We start from the raw sequence: 12,047 nt of genomic DNA on the forward strand, positions 1-12,047 counted from the left end.
GCAGCAAGACAAAGCAAATGGTCTTTCAGACTTTGGAAAAGTATTATATTACATGCAGTTCTTAATGATATCTAGCATTAATCTAAAACTAACACCCAAGGCCAACTCCACAGTGTGTTTTATGATTATTAAATGATACAGCAGTCTCAATGTCAGGGAGCAGACATTTTTGCATGGGAGGTGGCCGGGATTGCTAGCTAAAAGACTTGTTTTCTTTGTTTCAACATTTTCCTCTCTAACTTCCTATCACTCCCTTCCTTTAAAAAAAAAAAAAAAAAAAAAAAAAAACTATTTGTAGTAGCTGCTCTAGTTTCTGCCCTTAGAAATCTGCTCTATTTATTAACTACTCCTCCGGTGAAGAAATTCCACTGAAATTCCTTCAGGGCCTGGCTGCCTTTCAGCTTCTCTTTGCACATTCCTGCCTCTATGTATGTCACCATCTTAAATAGCTGAGCCTTCTGTGCTTTAATAAGGTCTCTCTATAATCTTTTTTTTAAGAACACAGACCTAGTTTTGCTCAGTTTCTGAATACCTTAGATTGTAAAGCCCCCATAATACTCTAATTAATTTCTGTTCCACCTCATCTGCATCCTCACTGGTCGGCTAATAACATAAGGACCAGAACTGACCTCATTACAATAACTTCTTACATTTCTTACATCGTAATCGAAATGATTCCTCCAGGCTGGTATTTGAATTACATCCCCCCACCCCACTCCCACCCACAACCCCCTGGAGGTGCCAAGTTAAAGATTTAGATGTGCATTCTTCATAGATTCCAATGTTCTGGGTTCCAAATTTGGGGTACCAAATTGTTTTAAAAGCATATTCTTTTTCTTTGCTAAGTTCATGACATGTCCAAGCATTGCATTTCTGCATAAAAGAAAACTAAACAACACAAAGCGTGGTTCTGAACTACCATCAGCTAGAAATTACCAAGAAAAAAGGAAGGAAGGAAGGAAGGAAGGAAGGAAGGAAGGAAGGAAGGAAGGAAACTACAAACATCCTATTGTCTTTTTTATAACAGAGACTTCCTTGAAAAGAAGATTTCAGAAGCTCTTAGAAAGAACATCCCACCACCCCATAGGGTATAAGCAGTCAGCAAATATTTCATCTTGATTTTACCCAGATGAAGGCTTTAAAGGTGTGGTCCTATAAGAAAATCCCAAAACTCTTTTCCCAAATTCAAATTAGTAAAGTATTTCATGAATGCCTCTTCCCCCTTTCCCACTCCTACCTCATTCCCTTTCTTTAGTTCCCTCCAAACCCTTGATTGTTAATTATAGCAAAACCAGTAATGGAGCACAGAATGTACTGGCTGTTTTTGCTGATTCCAGACAATGGCAAAAAGTACACTTGCCACTGTTGAGCCACCTTCAGTCTCCTACTCAAGTGGCGTTCTGACATCTCCCATCAAGCTCTGCATTCTCCAGACAATGGTGTGCTATATCCGATGTATACATCATCATCTTAAACAGTAATATAGCAAATGCTAACTTGGGGCTCAACGAGGCCCTACTCTGGCTCCTTGTGCCAGCTCTTTTAGCTTTCTCCCTCCTGGGGTTGAGATCTTCCTGTCCCTGTACAGAAAATTTCCACTGATTCCCAGCAATTTTTAATTTATGGGTTTGCACCATCATAAAGCCCAATATGGCTTGGGCAGCACTGTGATTCGCTTGCTGAATGGTGTTCTACAGTTTGCATTCCGCGTAAACCATATCTTAAATCATGTCACCCAGATGAAAACTGAGTGTTAGGGAGAAAATTATTTAGACACTTTATTGGAGGCTAAGTTGTATTTGAAGATCTCCCTACTGCTATTGGTCAGTGGCAGCTAGAGGTTTTGCCACCTAGCATGATTCCCCATCCCCTCTGAAACACAGCCCGCTTTCCTTTGGGAAGCTCCAATTCTCCCAGTGAACCTACAGGCATAGCTTCACCTCTACCCCTGAAACAAATGGAAAGTTCACATGGGCTGGGCCAATCACAAGCCTCCCAAAGTAGGCCAATCGGAACCTTTCCCTGTGAGTGACACTCAGATGTTGGATGAAAGAAGCCTTCTTGCTGTGGTGTTGGATAAAAGGAGATGAGGCAGCTCTGGAGCTAGCGATGGCAGTCTTCTCTGCCGTGTGGAGAGGGCCATGCTGCAACATGAAGCCAAGCATAGGCCAGAGTCAAGAAAGGAGTCCACAGTTCTTGTCTCTGAGACTCTGATGCCTAAAGTTCTACGAGCTACTGTATCTTCTTGAGCTGCTTCTGTGAGCTCACTTCTGTGAGCCTTCACTACCCTTAAAATCTACGAGAATGAATATATTATTTTATGCTTTAGATCATTTGACTTGGGTTTCAGCCACCTGCAACCAAGATTTAGATCAAGATTTTTCGAGCAAAATGCTCTAAAATCTATTCCATTGGGAATGGTGGCCAATGTTCAGGAGACTGCACTGTCCACACGGCCATTCCAAGAAACATAAAGGAATGCGGCTCTCGTCTAATCATAGTGAGCATGGAAGAGATTGAGTACTAGTAGAGACCATGGAAAGGTTTGTCACACAAGTATTAAACACTAACAGGCAAGAAAGTTAGCCACAAGACCGGTGGCTGCACAAAATGGCTGATGCGAGAAAGAGAATGAGGAGCAGGGACTACAGTGTTGCAAAGAAAAGTAGAATAGAGCAGCCAAGCAGAAAAGATGAAGATAAAAACATGCAAATGGGTTCAACCTGCAATAATAATAGTAATAGTACACATACCTCGCAGAATTATTGGAACGACTCAGCGAGTTACTACATAAAAAGAGCTTTGAACAATGCCCCCCACACAGTAAGCGCCATAAAAGTGCTAGCCAATGCTGTTTTCCCAGCTGGGTTGGAAATACTGGAGAGCTACTTGGCTATGAGGTAAGAGAGCAAGCAGGCAGTCTCTTAACCCCAGACAGGGCCAGGAAATATCAACTTTCACTGCCTCGACACACATCACATACCCCCACCCTACCTCAGTAGATGCTTCTGAAAATTTTTCAATTTTTTAACAGCAGGACTTTTCTGTTTCAAAGGAAGCCTGAAATGTCATCCCCCCCCCATGAAAAGCCATAAATATCCCTTTATTCCCCTCAGTCTCCAATTTATTTCCAGGCTGTGTTTGGTTACTTGGTTGATTCTTTTATTCCTTCATTGGTTTTACAGTTTCAAGGAAATCCAGATTACCAGATATAACTGTTGCAAATGGTGCTTCTTTTTGTAAAGTAAGCTTACATTGCATTCTTGGGAAATTCTTGAAGCAAACACAAATGGCAAGACAATGTTGAAATACGTGCAAAAAATGGCAATGTAATATATTAAGAGCGTGTTAGTTTTATTATTAATTTCAGTTAAAATATATTTTAAATAAATTCTAATCCAATATTTGTAGTACCCTTAATTCACCCCTGTAATCTTGTGGTAGGCAAAATTCTAATACGGACCCCAAGATTTCCATCCCCTGGTGTACACCACTCTATGTAATTTGAATATGAGAGGACAACACTCTCATAATTAGGTTAAATTATGGGGCAAAGGAGAAGAGATTTTGCAGGTATAAATAAGGACTCTATTCAGTCAGCTTTGAGCTAATCAAAAGGTTACCTTGGGTGGGCCTTACCTAATCAGGTGAGCCTCTAAAAGATACACAAAGCAAAAGCAGCTACTCTCCACTGGCCTTGAAGAAGTGGACATACTGTGAGAGGGCCACATGGAAGTAGCCACTAGATGTTAAGAGTAATCCTTAGCCAAAAAACAGCTGGAAGGGGGGGGGGGGGGTCAGTCCCAAAATCTCAAAAAGACTGAATCCTGGCAAGACAATCAAACAAACAAGCAAACAAACAACAACAAAAACTGACCTTGAAAAAAACCCTGAGCCTCAGAGCCTTGGTCAATACTTTGACTGCAGCCTTGAGAGACCCTGAGCTGAAGACTCAATTAATGCATACCTGGATTCCTGACCCACAGAAACCATGGGATAATAAAAGAATTACTCTAAGCCACCATGTTTGTACTAATTTGTTTCTCAGCAATAGAAAATTAATACAAACAGTATGGAAAACAGTATGTGCTAAATGTTGGAGGATGCCTACCTAGCAGTCAGGGTATTCTAAGAAACTGCCTTGAAGTTGATATGGTGTCTTCAGAAAAAAAGCCATTGGAGGAATAAAATGCTTGGCAGCTCAGCACTGGGAGAAGGAAGCCCGAGACATAAATAGCAGTGTTTGTAGCCTAGGGAGAGATAAATAGCCAGGAACCTAGCGGTGGTGTCAAAAGTACCTTCTGTGAGCACGTAGGTGGGAAAAAAAGGATATAAAACATGAAAGAGGGCTATAAGATTGTAAATAATATTTATCTTTTGATTCTCTAAGTATTACAATAATATATACACATTGATTAAAACTTGGAAATTGGCAGCAAAGAAGTATACAAGAAAGTTCACATTTTTCACAGAGTTGTAAGCACACGTAGTTTGTGTCTTGTTTCTTTAAACCTAATCAGTCTGTGTTATCCTGGGTTTATGTCATCTGCATCGTTTTTTTTAATGTTTATTTATTTTGAGAGAGAGAGAAACAGAGCACACTAGTGGGGGAGGGGGAGGGGGAGGGGCAGAGAGAGGGAGAGAGAGAATCCCAAGCAGGCTCCGTGCTATCAGTGTGGAGCTTGACACAGGGCTCGACCCGGGGCTCCATCTCACAAACCACGAGATCAAGACCTGAGCCAAAATCAAGACTCACATGACCAGCTGAGCCACCCAGGCACCCCGTCATCTGAACCACTTTTAAAGGTAGCGTACTATTCCATCTCATGCTGTCCACTATGATTTACTTAACCATTCCCCTAATTGGAGGTTAGAGTTGTCTTTAATTTAGAAATATTTATTCTGAACTTGGGAAAAGCCTTCGAGCATCAAAACCTGTAGGAAATAGCATTCATTTATAGAACCTCTTGCTCTGGCATTTGACTACATTCGCCACTTTAAAACAGTCTAAAATCCATCTAGTAGGGGTTCCTGCTCTGTAAAATCCTATCTTATCCTTAGAGTTTCCTCTGTCCTCGGGTATTCTTTTTGTTCAAACATGCTCTGGCTTGATCCAGATTACTTGTTCTCATTGCAATTTCCTCCCCTGGGAAATCTGTTCTTTCCTGCCCTCTCTCCCTCTGTCTCCTTTGTAAACATTAAGGTATGATATGAGATTTGTTCTAAGTAATGTTTACTTTCTCTTTTAGTAAAAGGCATCTTCCATTTCTGAGAAAGCCCTATTGTCGCTATCGCTAATAACTCACTCCTTGTGCACATGCAAAATAAGCCCTAGGAGCCTCCAGGCGACCCTCCCATTCTCTCACTGTACGACTTTCATTTGTCATGTTTTTCTTGCACTCTCTTAAATTTACTTTGTAATCTCTCCCGCTTGCCTGTGTCTATGGTGTCATACGTTTCCACACAGCGCAGGAACCCGTGGCTAGTGGCTTGGGCTTGAAGGCAGGCCTTGGGCTCTGGCTCACCTTTGATGGGTGACTGGTGCCCCAGATGGGAGAGGGGCTCTGAAAGGGAGATGCCCTGCACCATGTCTTTGGGAGGTAATGTAACATGGGTATTTGAGTCAGTCAGACTCGAGGTGAGGGGTCTGGGAGGTGAGGTCTGAGTAGCAATAATTTTAGAAGCTCCCAGGTGATGCTACCAAGCAGCCAAGATTGAGAACCTTACACTGGCTACTCCATTGTGCCGAGAAGGAGTTGACAAGGGATGACGGCCTCTCACACAGCTGTCTGCTCTTAAGCTCCCCTGTCTGCTATCTCCTACTTCTTTTCTGCCTAATGCTGAACTAACCTCAAAATCCTCTGGCTCCCTCACAGGGCATCCGTGAGAGCTCTTCAAAAGGCTGTCAGTGCTTCCCCATGGCCCTGCTCTGGGGGTCCACTCCTGCTGACCCTCCTCGCCCCTCCTCAGCTCTCCTCACCAACATTTCACCCCCCCCACCCCCACCCCCGCCACTGTTAGGATTCCCTCAGCCAGCCTTTCTCTCTCTCGGCGGAGAGCAATAGCCCAAAGGCTCCAGCTTAATGATACTGGTGTGATATTCCATGGTGCGTGGGAAATGCAGGCCAAACGGTGGCAGCACAGGCTCCTCCCTCTCACCCTCTACCTTTGCCCTGCCGTCCATGTTCCATCCTCTGTCGCCCTGCATGGGCAGAGGCTGGGTAAATCAACATGTCCTCTGCCTAAGCAGATGTCCACCTGGGGTCTTCCAACAAGACTGTGATATTTACACACAATATTAGAGCCCACCTCCCCTCTGAGCTTGGCAGAGTTTGGGTAGAAAGCACAAATAGCTCTCTTTCAGTCGTGGAGGGGGACAACCTCAGATGATGAACACTGAGATCCTGGTAACTTCTCGTTCTCCTCTCTCTCTTGCACAGTATTCTGCATATGTAACTGGCTTGGGGTTGGGAATAAGGCTGTTCCTTTGGCTTTAGAATAAGCCCCAGAACAGCATATGGCACCATTTTTACCAGCTTTTTTTAGAGTTCAAGTCTACCTGAACATTACATGCATCTGGGGCACTTTAAAATATATATCTATGTCCTAAGTCGAAGCCCTAGAGGACTTTTTTAAAAAAAAAATGTTTATTTACTGGGACACCTGGGTGGCTCAGTAGGTTAAGCAGCCAACTTCAGTTCAGGTCGCGATCTCTCGGCCTGTGAGTTCGAGCCTCACGTCTGGCTCTCTGTTGACAGCTCAGAGCCTGGAGCCTGCTTTGGATTCTGTGTCTCCCTCTCTCTCTGACCCTCCCCAGCTCATGCTCTCTCTCTCTGTCTCTCTTTCTGTGTGTCTCTCTCAAAAATAAAGGAATATTAAAAAAAATTTTTTTAATAAAAATATTTATTTATATTGAGAGAGACAGAGAGCATGTGTGGTAGAGGGGCAGAGAGAGGGGAAGAAAGAATCCCAAGCAGGTTCCTTGCTGTTAGCACAGAGCCAGACACGAGACTTGATCTTGCAAACCATGCGATCATGACCTGAACCAAAAACCAAGAGTTGGACAGTCAACCAACTGAGCCACCAGGTGCCCCGCCTACTGTCTAGCATTAAGCAAAATGACATGGTTCCTACACTTATGAAGATTTCAAATATCAAACAAATAACCACCCAGATGAATATATGGTTACAAATTTTGATTCGTGCAATAAAGGAAAATTTGTCTAAGAGAGAAATTAATGGGGTTAGAGGCTAATTTAGATGGGAAGAGGGATCAGGGAAAGGGTTTTGAGGGCTGTGGGGAGAAGTATAGCCCAGAGGAGAAGCTGGCACAGGATCGGGGGCAGGGGATTAGGACCATGCCAGACAGAGGGGGAAATATCTTCAAAAGACCCTGAGGAAAAAGGGGACTTAGTGTATTTGAAAAACAGAAGGAAGGCCAGTGTGGTTAGAATCCAGTGACAGGGAAGAGAGGTGTGAAATGCAGCTGGAAATGTGGACAGGAGACAGATCTCAGGACTTTGCAGGTCACACTAGGTTTTTTGGATTTTATTCCAAATATATTAGGAAAGCATTAGAGGATTTTAGGAAGAAAAATGACATGATTATCAGATACTAAGCCAATGAGGAAGTTAGGAGAGTGGTTTCTTATTTTCCTTCCATGTGTAACATTTTCCCATACATTATACTGCTATTTTTATCATTCTTTGTATAATCACTTTTTAAAACATTTTTCCTTCTCCTATCCAGATTCATGCAGTAGTATTTGCATTCTTCTGAATTGGGCTTATTAAAATTCATCATTGGTTTATTTTTATTCTTTCTTAGGTCCCTGTTTTTTCATTTGCCTATGCTCTAAAAGATGCAGAAAAACAGAGTGATTCATTCAAGAAAAAGAAATGGTTATTTAATGTACCACAATTTAAGACCAATGCCCAGTCTTCCTTCTTATACAACTATTATCAGCCTTGTTTTGTGATTTCATAGGGCTGCTACAAACTACAAACTTCTAGATTCATCACCAGCCTCACAGCCCCAAAGAGAGATGAAAAAGAGGGGTGCAGTGGGATTCTTGCAGCTCTAGCTCTGCTGTGGTTCCCGCATCCCAATTTGGATCTTGGCCCTTCACTCCTGGTGGTGACGTACTCTGGCCTGATGATTTCTGTGGCCTCGTTAGACTTCTGTTCCCAGGCTTTCTCTATAGGCCTAGGCAGGAGCCTCGATGCTGGCCTAAGGATCTCTGCTTCAAGCCTTGAGATTTTGGGGATATGTTTTTTATATTTTTAATATCTTTATATTTATATCCAGTCATCGTGAGTCTAGGAAAATAAGGAAAATTTTACTGAGAGAGCAATTAAAAGGGATAGAGGAATCAATTCAGATTGAAAGAAGGATCAGGGAAAGCATTTTGAGGACTGAGTACCCCCTTCAGGGGGCTGGAAAGAAGTATTGCTCACTTCCTTGTACCAGCACTGTGCTAGGTACTGGGATTCAAGAATAATTTGCCTGAGAGCATCAGGGAAGGATTCACATAAAGATATCTCTTTAGCTGAGACTTGAGGCATGAGCAGAGGTAACCAGGTGAGTACGACATGGAAGGAGATTTCAGGGTGGAAGAATAGCGTGGGTACAAGTGTATAGATGAGAAAGCACAGCCTGTTGTGGAACTGTGATGTGTGAGCATCGGCGTGGAAGGTTCAAGAAACAGAGCATCAAGATGTGAGACTGGAGAGCTGAACAGCACCTTGATATGGAAGGCCTTGCATGCTGTAGGTGATGGAGAGCAATTAAAAGATTTTAAGCAGGAGAATGAAATGAGAAAATCTGCATATCAGAATGAACTTTCTGAAAGTAATGTGGAAGAAAGACTTGAGGGTGTGAGCCTAGAAGCAAGGAGGGCAGTTTTTGAAGTAGTCTACAGAAGCGTTGGTGAAAAACTGAACTTGAGTTATGGTGGTAAGATTCAAGTTATTGAGGACAGCAAAATGGACACACCTTGGGGAATAATTAGATACGGAGTGTGAATGACAGTCAGGGGTCAAGGATACATCCTCAGTTGGCAGTTGGTGCCATCGAATGATGCTAATCACCATGTTAAGCAATAAAGGGAGAAGAGCAAGTTTGGTAGGAAAGATGATGAGTTCATTTTCAGACATGCTGAGTCAACTAATTTGAATGTTGAGTCAACTAAAGTTGACTTTAGTCCTAACCCACTTCTATTTCACTGTGGTTTGTTGTTGTTTGTTTGTTTTTACTGGATGTAAAGGCTAAGAGTAAAAGAGACTAGTAAAAAAGAAAGAGATCAGTAAATAAAGACCTAGGATATAAAAGCAAGCAATCACACTGCTATGATACTCATGGCTGGCCATTCATTTCACAAATATTCACAGAACACATACAATCTATAGAAATTCTATAGAAATTACATAGGTCACTAAGCTATATATATGAAGCATAAGCTTAAAATATAATAGAAATAGAATGCTAGCATTCAGTTAGGTATCATACAGGGCTACAAAGTGCCAAAAACAAAATGCACAAGTGGCAAATACCCTTATAATTGACTACTTATGAAATCTAGTAGTCATAATATTATTTAAGTGATTAAACATTTCATCACTCATAGTGGGACATCCTATAATGTTGTTTCCTGTTGTGACACAATATGAAATAAATAGCAACATCTAAAAAGCATTCTTGCCAAAAAAATTTAACTTGAATTTAATCAAGCCTTTATGCCTAACTTCCAGATAATAAAATAATGAAGGAAGTTTAGAAATAAGTCCAGCAGCAGCAAAAAGAAAAAAAAAATCAGAAAAAATCTAGAATGTGGAAAATTCTAGAAGACAACTTTTGGATCTCAAAAAGCCAATGTCATAGACGGGAAAAAAAAAAAAGCCCTGGAAGTGTTCTAGATTAAGAGAAGCTAAAAAAGACATAATAATCAAATGAAATGATTTAACATTGCATTACTTTGAAGAAATCCTATAAAAAGTATTTTGGAGACAAGGCAATGTTAATATGGACTGGAGTATTATATGATATTAGGGAGTTATTATTAGTTTTCTTAAGTGATAATGGTGTTGAGGTTGATAGAATACTTATTTTTAGGAGACGTTTGTCAAAGAATTTAAAGGCTGTGGTATTCAGAATCAAGAAACAGAACTTGCGACCCCAGTGAGAGTCCACCCCGTGAGCATAAGCCCCTACCCCTGGCCACCCCAGCGCCTCAGCTGCTACGCCTCAGTCTACACCATCACCAGTTCACTGAATGACCACCCGGCTGTGTTCCTCGTAGACAACGGCTACAGCAGGTGCTAAGGCCTGCTTCACAGGTGATGATGCTCCCCCCAAGCCTTCCCCTACATCGTGGGGTGCCCCAGGGCGTGATGGTGGACATGGGCCAAAAGGACTCCTACATGGGCGATGAGGTCCAGAGCAAGAGGGGCACCCTGACCCTGAAGTACCCCATCGAGCATGGTATCTTCACCCACTGGGATGACATAGAGAAGATCTGGCACCACACTTTCCACAATGAGCTACACGTGGCCCCCGAGGAGCACCCCATGCTGCTGACCGAGGTCCCCCTGAACCCTAGAGCCAACCGTGAGAGGAGACCCAGATCATGTTGGAGACCTTCAACACCCCAGTCACGTATATGTGGCCATCCAGACCGTGCTATTCTTGCACGCGTCTGGCTGTACCCCGGCATCCTGGTGGACTCCAGTGACTGGGTCCCCTATACCCATACTGCACCCATCTACAAGGGCTACGCCCTCCCCTAGACTTCTCGCCCTGGACTTCGAGCAGGACATGGCCACCGCGGCCTCCAGCTCCTCCCTGGAGAAGAGCGATGTAGGAGCTGCTAGACCCTCGGGTCATCACCACTGGCAACGAGACTGTCCACTGCCCCAAGGCGCTCTTCCAACCTTCCTTCCTGGACATGCAGTCGTGTGGCATGCACGAAATTATTTTCAACTCCATCAAGAAACGTGACGGCCACATCCTCAAGGACCTCTACGCCGAAAGGGTGCAGTGTGGTGGCACCACCATGTACTCTGACGTCGCTAATGGAATGCAGATCCCCGCCCTGGCAACCTGTGCAATGAAGCTCGAAATCATGGCACCGCCTGAGCGCAAGCACTCCACATGGATCGGTGGCTCCATCCTGGCCCCTACTGCCCACCTTCCAGTAGACATGGGTCAGGAAGCAGGATTATGCCGAGTCCGGCCCCTCCATCGGCCACCGCAGAGGCGGTTAGGCAGACTGTTGTTAGTTTTGTGCCTTACACCCTTTCTTGACAAAACCTAACTTGCGAAGAAAACAAGATGATACTGGCATGGCTTTATTTGCCTTGGTTTTGTTTATGTTGTGTGTTTTGTCCTTTGGTTTTTAGTGTTGGGGGTGGGGGTGGAGCTTGACTCAGGATTTTAAAACTGAAACAGTGAAGGGGACAGCAGTTGGTCGGAGCGAGCATCCCCCAAGTTCTACAATGTGGCTGGGGACTTTGAATGTATGCTGTTCTTTTTTTTAATAGTCATTCCAAATATCGTGGGATGCGTTGTTACAGGAAGTCCCCGTGCCTTCCCCCAAAGACACCCCATTTCTCCCTAAGGAGAAGGGCCAGTCCTTGCCTGAGTCCACACAGGGGAATGTGATAGCATTGCGTTTGTATAAATTAGACAGTCCAAAATGTTTTAATCTTCATCTTAATACTTGTTCTTTTTGTTTTATTTTGGATGGTCTGCCATCATGGCTCTCCTCCTTGCCCTCTCAACCTGAGATATATAAAGGCTTTCGGTTTCCCTGGGAGTGGAGTTGAGGCATGGAGGCAGCCAGGTTTTAGGTATACACTGACATGAGACCAATTGGATAAAGTGCACACCTTAAAGGGGGGGGGGAAGAAAAGGAAAAAGAAAAGAAAAGAAGAAAAGAAAAGAAAAGAAAAGAAAAGAAAAGAGAAAAAGAAAATAGAACCCACAAGAGAATTCATAAGAGGGGATTCAATACAGGGAACTGGTTAAAAAGGTGTTGGAAGAGTTAAAAG

At 43.2% G+C, this 12,047-nt stretch overlaps 1 pseudogene; it reads left to right on the forward strand.

Annotated features, from left to right (window-relative positions):
• Positions 1 to 2,610: 2,610 nt before the first annotated feature.
• Positions 2,611 to 11,261, forward strand: LOC124514201 (actin, cytoplasmic 2-like; annotated as a pseudogene).
• The last annotated feature ends 786 nt before the right edge of the window (positions 11,262 to 12,047 follow it).

This window comes from Lynx rufus, unplaced genomic scaffold (genome assembly GCF_022079265.1).
Source record: "Lynx rufus isolate CCGP_SWC_20201006 ecotype Redwood Valley unplaced genomic scaffold, mLynRuf1.p SCAF_2, whole genome shotgun sequence".
Taxonomy (NCBI): Eukaryota; Metazoa; Chordata; class Mammalia; order Carnivora; family Felidae; genus Lynx; species Lynx rufus.